This window comes from Bactrocera oleae, chromosome 3 (genome assembly GCF_042242935.1).
Source record: "Bactrocera oleae isolate idBacOlea1 chromosome 3, idBacOlea1, whole genome shotgun sequence".
NCBI classification, from domain to species: domain Eukaryota; kingdom Metazoa; phylum Arthropoda; class Insecta; order Diptera; family Tephritidae; genus Bactrocera; species Bactrocera oleae.
Genome location: NC_091537.1, coordinates 60,415,496 through 60,423,687, shown reverse-complemented (window position 1 = coordinate 60,423,687; position 8,192 = coordinate 60,415,496). Strand labels below are relative to the sequence as shown.

The following is an 8,192-nucleotide window of genomic DNA, read 5'->3' as shown; positions in this document are numbered from 1 at the left end:
TTGAACTGAGAGAAATGAAAACAGATAATAGCCCAAATCCAGGAATCGAAAACCTAGAAAAATAAACTATTACAGAGCATTGATGTTAAGTATTATGTTATACCCTCTATGACAATATTAGTTTTTCTTGTAGAACTCCGTATTGCGTTGGCGGCCTTCGGCCGCGCTTCAAAAAAAATAACCGTGGTCGGTCCAACACCGGTGTACCAAAGTTTTTTCGCACAGAACTTCGTTTTGCCTTGGTTCCTGTACGTAGGGTATAATCTCTCTTTTAATTTTATTTTTCGTGTTCAAAATATATTAGTATGGCAACATTGGTTTTTTGATATTTACAACATTTTGTTATTGTAAAAATTAATAAAATTGAAGAATGATTTAAATATTGAAATATAGCTATATATTCAGCAAATAATATAAAACATATCAAAAAAAGAATTAGTGAAGTGTTAGTGGATATAAAAGTGAAAAAATAAGTGTATAGTTTATTTGAAATCCAAAAAATACGTACTTTAAATAGTTGAAATTTTCAACTTTCAACGTAAATATCTCGATATATTCTTGATCTGAAAGATCTCTTTTAGCCGCCCATACCCGTTTTATCACCGAAAGCCTGGTACGGTATACCAAAGCCGAACCGGAAATTTTTTGACTCCAACTCAACACATGGAAAAATGTTACCTTTCGGTACACAGCCTATGTATAAAAGTCAAACGTAGATATGTGAAAGTGCAAACACTCGATTAGTGTTGAATAACTACCACTTTTAGTTGAAGTACGGACTACCATATGATGAACCTGTGAGTAATAGACGTAAATTCTCGTTCTCATCTATTTATCTAACTTTTTTGAGTGATTGGGAAGTGTCGAAAAGCGCTTTTGATATTAAAACGAAGAACAAATGACACTTAAATTACCTTTAAAAAAGTATAGGTGAAAAATTATTAGAAATTGTAGAATCTAATATGAAAGGTTCAGTGCAAGTATTAAAAGGGTGTACATTATTTGATACGTTATGTGCCTTCGATTGAGTAAAAGTGTAACTGGTTCCATTATTTATCTACATACGTACATACGATATTGTGTCGTATACACATATTACAATTTGTGATATTGAAAAAATGCAGAGGAATGCAATTTAGGACACGCAAACAGCCTATTTATTTAATACATTGCGGATGTCCCCATAAGCTGCAATAGTAGGATTTGATTTCAAATCAATCTATTACTAAATAGTAATTACCAAACAACAAATAAGTACATAATCGAAAAGTGTAAAGAGAATTTAAAGTTAAACAAAAAATATGCAAATTATAAAAAATGGTTCTTATTTAAGAGTGTCTTGTGCAGTTTGCTCTAAATAAACAAAAGGAGGAAAATAGATTTATTAAAATTTATCTTAAAAAAATTGGTAACTTTAGTTAATTTTGCAGTCTGATTAATTGCGAGCTTTCGAATTTGCTTGCGTCGACAACTCTAATCGGAAAGAACAGCAGCAATAAAGCTGTTTTGCGCACGTAAGCATAACATAATTGTAGTTTATATTTTTTTTGTTGTTTAAAAGCAATATTATTTTAAGTTTTATGTTTTTTTTTTATAGGTTGAGTCGTCATTAGAAAGTATTTGCTAATTTTTTTAAAGTTAGGATTTAAAATCGGCTTATTGTAGGGTAAATGTATAGTTTAGTTCCGCCAATAAATTAGGTGGGTCGGCTTTAGAATAACGTCCCACGCTTTCGGGGATAAAATGGGCGGATAGAGGACATCCTCCAGATCAAGAATATATATAGATATAGCCGCGGGAAACTTATTCTTATCTTCGAGATATTTACGTTTAAAGTTGAAAATTTCAACTATTTAAAGTACGTATTTTTTGCGATTTAAAATGAATTATACCCTTATATTTTTCACTTTTATATCCACTAACACTTGACTAATTCGTTTTTAGACATTTCTTTTATATTAGAAGCTGCAAAAATTGCTTTATTTCAATATTTAAATCATTCTTCAATTTTATTAATTTTGACAATAACAAAATGGTTGTGAATGTCAAAACATCAGTGTTGCCATACTAATATATTTTGTAAACGAAGAAAAATAAAATAAACAGAGAGATTGTACCCCAGATACAGAAAACAACGCAAAAAGAATTTCTGCGCGTAAAAACTTTGGTACACCCCGGTGTTGGATCGACCAGGGTTATTTTTTTTGAAGCTCGGCCGAAGGTCGCCAACGCAAAAAGGAGTTCTGCGCAAAAAAACCTTGATACACCCCGGTGTTGGATCGACCAGGGTTATTTTTTTAAAGCGCGGCCGAAGGCCGCCAACGCAAAAAGAAGTTCTGCGCGAAAAATATTTTGATACACCCCGGTGTTGGACCGAACAGGGTTATTATGACACTTTGCACATATTTTTCAAGTAGCTTTGTTGTTGTTTTGGGTCGGCTTTAGTATACCATCCCAGGCTTTCATGGATAAAATGGGTATATGCGGATAGAGGAGATCCTGCAGATCAAGACTATATATGGATATAGCCGCTGAAAACTTATAGTTTTCGAGATATTTACGTTTAAAGTGGAAAATTTTAAATATTGAAAGTACGCATTTTTTCGATTTCAAATGAATTATACCCTTATATTTTTCACTTTTATATCCACTAACACTTGACTAATTCGTTTTTAGACATTTCTTTTATATTAGATGCTGCAAAAATAGCTTTATTTCAATATTTAATTCATTCTTTAATTTTTATTAATTTTGACAATAACAAAGTGGTTGTGAATGTCAAAACCCCAGTGTTGCCATACTAATATATTTTGTAAACGAAGAAAACTAAAATAAACAGAGAGATTATACCCTAGATACAGGAACCAACGGAAAAAGAATTTCTGTGCGTAAAACCCTTGGTACACCCCGGTGTTGGATCGACCAGAGTTATTTTTTTTTTTATAAGCGCGGCTGAAGGCCGCCAACACAAAAAGAAGTTCTGCGCGAAAAATATTTTGATACACCCCGGTGTTGGACAGACCAGTGTTATTTTTTTTGAAGCGGGGCCGAGGGCCGCCAACGCAAAAAAAGTAATATTGTCATAGAGGGTACAACATAATACTTAACATCAATGCTCTGTAATAGTTTATTTCTCTAGGTTTTGGATTCCTGTATTTGGGGTATTATCGGTTTTCATTTCTTTCAGTTCAATTACAAAAGATGTCGATAAGGTCACACTGGTTATATGACAATTTGCAACAGTTTTGTTATTGTCAGAATTAATAGAATTTAACAATAATTTAATTATTGAATTAAACTATTTTTGCACTATATAATGTATAATAAACGTGTACAAACGAATTAGTGAAGAGTTATTGGATATAAAAGTGGAAAATATAAGTGTATAATTCATTTGAAATCGAAAAAATGCGTTCTTTAAATAGTTGAAATTTTCAACTTTAAACGTAAATATCTCGAAAACTATAAATTTCCCGCGGCTTTATCTATACATATTCTTGATCTGCAGGATCTCTATCCGCCCATAGTGCATGGGAAGGCGTAACCGCCTATCAGCTTGCAACCGTGTACACCTGATCTGGGGGCCGGGGCATAAAGGGGTAGCCGGTAACGAGCTGGCAGACGAACTTGCCCGCTCTGCTGCTGCTTTCAAAATGAAGGGGCCAGAACCATGCATTGCGGTGGGGCCCCATATAATAAAGGAGCTGCTCCGTACGGAGGAGCGAGCGAGCAGAGACAGTCACTGGCAACAGGCAGCAGGGCTGCGTCATGCTAAACTGCTACTGGGAGGGTTCAACATAGCCAGGTTCAAAACAATGATAAACCTCCCCAGAGACAAACTCCAACTCCTTGTCGCGCTCTACACTGGGCACTGTAGGCTCAAGAAACACCTGTCAAACATGGGCATAGCTTCTTGTGGCAACTGCCGATTATGGGACATAGGGCCGGAAACACCAGAACACCTGATTCTAGATTGCACCGCACAGCAAGTTGTTGGAGTTTTTCAGGGTGCTGGGATTTTGGGAATGCATGTGATGGAGGAGAGGGCACAATAGACCCTAGGTAGCAGTGCAAACCTCATATTCATATTCTATTCTATTCCGCCCATACCCATTTTATCCCCGAAAGCCTGGGACGGTATACTAAAGTTTTCCCGTTGTTTTTGTTGTAGCGGCAGAGTTCTGTAGAATTCAGATCACTTAGCTGTAATAACCCGTTCAACGAGTTACATTTTCTTGTGAAAAAAAATACTGAAGGAATGTAACAATCATAATTTTTTTTACGTCGTGATCTGATGGTATGTACGAATAGAGGAGATCGTCGAACTCCTTTCTGCACTGGAGGCCTTCTGCCGCTCTCAATCAGCACCGGGGTGTCAATAGTTATATTTCGTGCTGAAAGGAGTTCGATGCCAAACAACTATGGATACCCCGAGGTTGGACCGACCAGGGTTATTTACTTGCAAAGTGTGTAAGTTTTTGAATTGTTTGTAAAAATTATTATTTTTTAATTCAAAAAAATAGAATTATTGACAAAAGAAAGACTTTTGGCTCACGCATTTGTAATCTTCGCGTCAAAATAAGAAAATTAAAAAAATATATATATGCGTCTGCAGACCGCTGTGCAGTCCACTAGCAGGTGTTCTGGGGTTTCCGGCTACATGTCACAGAACCGGCAGTTTGCAGAAGAGACTAAGCCCATGTTCAATAGGTGCTTATTGAGCTTGCAATGGTCGCTGTACAACGCGACAAGTTGTCGAAATTTATTTCTCGGGAGATTGATTACGGTTTTAAACCGTCTGAGGTCGTAACCCCCGATCAGCAACCTGGCATGGCGCATGGCTTGGAGATGTTGGCAATTTCTCTCCCTACGCTACGCATGGTTCTGGTCCTACCATTTTTGTGGAAGCTGCAGAGCGGGCCAACTCGTCAGCCAGTTTATTTCCGGCTATACCCCTGTGACCAGGCACCCAAATGAGGTCCACTCTATTGTGGTTTGATAGGCTGTTCAGCCGTTCTATGCACTCTTGCACTAGTAGCGCTTTGACCTCAAAAGCGGAGATCGCTTTTAGTGCCGCCTGACTATCGCTGAGTATGGTAATACTTTGATTGCGATAGTTGCGTTGGAGGTTTATTTCTACACATCGACTTTTAGCATATACTTCCGCCTGCTAGGAAAACTTTCCATGGGAATGGAGAGCTTGATGCGTAGTCCTGCAACCCCTGCACCAATCCCCTCCGCCGTGTACCGAGCCATCGGTGTATCACTTGATGGTACTATCCCTTAGCAGTAGGTCCAGCATGGAATCTTTCCATTTCGCCTTACTGCCAAGGGTAACTTTGAACTTCCTAGTGAAGCTTACTGCTTTGGTAATGCTGCCTCTTGGGAGAAGGGCTAGTGACATTTCGTTGCTTAGGACCTTCAGCTGCGATAATTGAAGTCCTACCGAGGTCTGCGATGCTTTGGAAACCCATGTCACCGCTCCATATGTTATGATCGAACTCACAATCATGGTGTTCAACCATCTGATAATCCTCGGGTTGCAGCCTTATAATTTCTCAGCAAGTCGATTGCACATCATGAGCTCTTTCGTAGCTTTGGATAAGGTCAGGTCCACATGACTTCCAGCGTAGAGTGGAATTCAGCGTGAGGCCTAGGTACTTGACCGTGTTAGTCATCTCCAGTTCCATGCCCTAGCACACACAGTCAAGAAAAACCTATCCTTAGATAGGTTTCTGAGGCATGGCAGTAACCTGCGCCTGGTAAACGGTATGATTGTAATTTTGGAGGGGTTGATGTTTAAGCCAACACCACTACACCACCCCTTGCCATCCCCAATATTTGTACAATATCGCAGAGACTGTCTACGAACTTATCCCTGGCTAAGATTACAATGTCGTTGACCTGCCTGCTCTGTAAGCATACTGCTTTGCGTGTAGCGGTGCAGCCTTCAGTAAATTCGATCTTATTTCGTGATCAATGATCTTTACCATACCCTTAAGTATGAAGGAAGTTAGACTAATTGGTCTGAAGGATTTTGCCAACGAATAGTTTTTCCTTCCTACCTTGGGTATGAAGATCACCTTTGCAGTGTGCCAAAGGTTCTGGGATAAATGCCAGCTCTAGGATATCCCTCATCAGCCGAACAAGGTGAGGCAGTAAGACCTGCTCCCCCTGTTGCAGAAATGCTGGAAGGATGCCATCCGCACCCGGGGCCATATATTTTTCAAAGGCCAAAGCCCACGTGATGGAGTCTGCAGTGAAGAGCTGTTTTACAACCATCCAGTCCAAGCGTGATGGCCTTCGTTCGACCATAGGTCGGATCTGGTCTTCTTGAATCGTCTCCGGGAAGTGCGCAAGTAGAAGGGCCGTGGCTCATCTTCAGCGTTGAACTATAAATTCAAGGAGAAACTCACCCCGTGTATTGCAGTCCGTGCAGTCGAAAAGGGTATATACGGATAGAGAAAGTTCTCCAGATTAAGAAATTATATATATATAATATATAGTGACTTATAGTTTTTGAAATATTTGCATTTAATGTTCAAAACTTCAACTACTCAAAGTGCGTGTTTCGGGTCTGCTTTAGAATACCGTCCCAGGATTTCGGTGATAAAACGGGATATTTGCGTTTGAAGTTGAATATTTAAACAGTTTGAAGTACGTATTTTTTCCATTATAAAATGAATTTTACATTATATTTTTCACTTTTATATTGGGACGGCTTAAGTATACCATCTCACGATTTCAGGGTTAAAAGGGATATGGTTGGATATAATTATTATATACAAAAAGAAGTTCTACGCGAAAAAATAATTATGATAGAGCTTATAACATCATCTTCAAAATGAATGTTCTCTAATGTAATATAATGAAGTGTTTTGGATATAAAAGTGAAAAATATAAGTGTAAAATTCATTTTCATTCATTGTATTGACGAAATTCATAATCGTGTGATGAGTCATGTAAAATCTTTTAAAATTCCTTTCCCTTGATAAAATCCGCCGTTGAATTGACCATGGTTAATATTTTGAAGCGCGGCCGAAGGCTGTCAACTGAAAAAGGAGTTATATGCGGAAGAACCGAGGACACCCCGGTGTTATACTGATGAGAGTTATTTTTTTTTTAAAGCGCAGCCGAAGGACGCTAATGAGGAATTCTACGCGAAAAACTTGGGTTTTTAATTTCAGCCATTAGGGTATTATCTGTTTCTTTTGGTTCCTTTGCAAAATTTGTAGATCAGGTAACACTGATTATTTGTTAGAATGCAACCCTTATGTTATTGTGTGAATAAAAATAATTGAACAAAAGTTAGATATTGAATTAAGTTTTTTTTTTGCTCTTTTTCATATAAAATAAAAATGTAGAAACGAATTAGTGAAATATTAGGGTATATAAAAGGTCATAATGGTCTTTAAAGTTCATATATTTAACAATTTTAAATGTACAATTTTCACAATTCACTAAATTGTTTCTATATATGTATTTATTATTACAAAAATAGCTTGATACATAAAATTTTGTTCAGTTCTATTTATTCACACCATAAAAAAATTCATTATTAGCCTTTCGGGTAGAACCCTTTTTAAACTGGTCGCCTTCATCCGCGCTTCAAAAAAAAATGTCACAAGTCGTTCCTAATTCCTGCGCGTAGAACTCATTTCTACATTGGCGGCTTTCGTCCATAAGTCAGCGTCAGTTATCTGGATTTGGATAATTTCCTCTATCATCCCGTATTGTTCTTATTTCGATGGTATATAACTTTATTTGGAAAGGCTTTGGATGTATTGAAATTAGTTGCGATCTCAGTGAATGGCGTACTAGGAGTCAAACCACCACCCATAGCAGACGTAGAGCTGGAGTTGCCACGCGAATCTAGAGTGACCCTTGTGCAACTTCGTTCTGGATAATGTAGCAGGTTAAACTCCTACTTATCCAGAATCGACCCCGACATACAAAATATATGTCCTGCAGGCAATCAGTCTCCGCATGACACTAACCACCTCTTTGCATGCCCAACGAACCCCACTCATCTAACAACCATTCCCCTATGGTCCGACCCCGTCGAAGCAGCTCGTTTCCTGGGCCTCCCGTTAGATGATCTCGACGACAACCAAACTGAAATTTACCACTCAAGCGGGGACTACATAACCGTTACAACAACAACACCCTAGCTGTAGTCTGCCTCGTTGTTT

The 8,192-nt window shown here is 38.0% G+C and overlaps 1 protein-coding gene across 6 annotated transcripts in view; it reads left to right on the top strand.

The window, feature by feature from the left end:
* Positions 1-780: 780 nt before the first annotated feature.
* The window catches only part of LOC106625362 (phospholipid-transporting ATPase VD), a 59,529-nt gene continuing 52,117 nt past the window's right edge, over positions 781-8,192 (top strand). For 5 of the 6 annotated variants that reach the window (XR_004975303.2, XM_036356735.2, XM_036356734.2 and 2 more), the window contains exon 1: positions 873-1,514. The gene's annotated coding sequence lies outside the window, so the exon portion shown is untranslated. Of the gene's footprint in view, positions 798-872; positions 1,515-8,192 lie in introns of those variants that run through there. The other variant, XM_070106687.1, reaches the window with a different exon arrangement.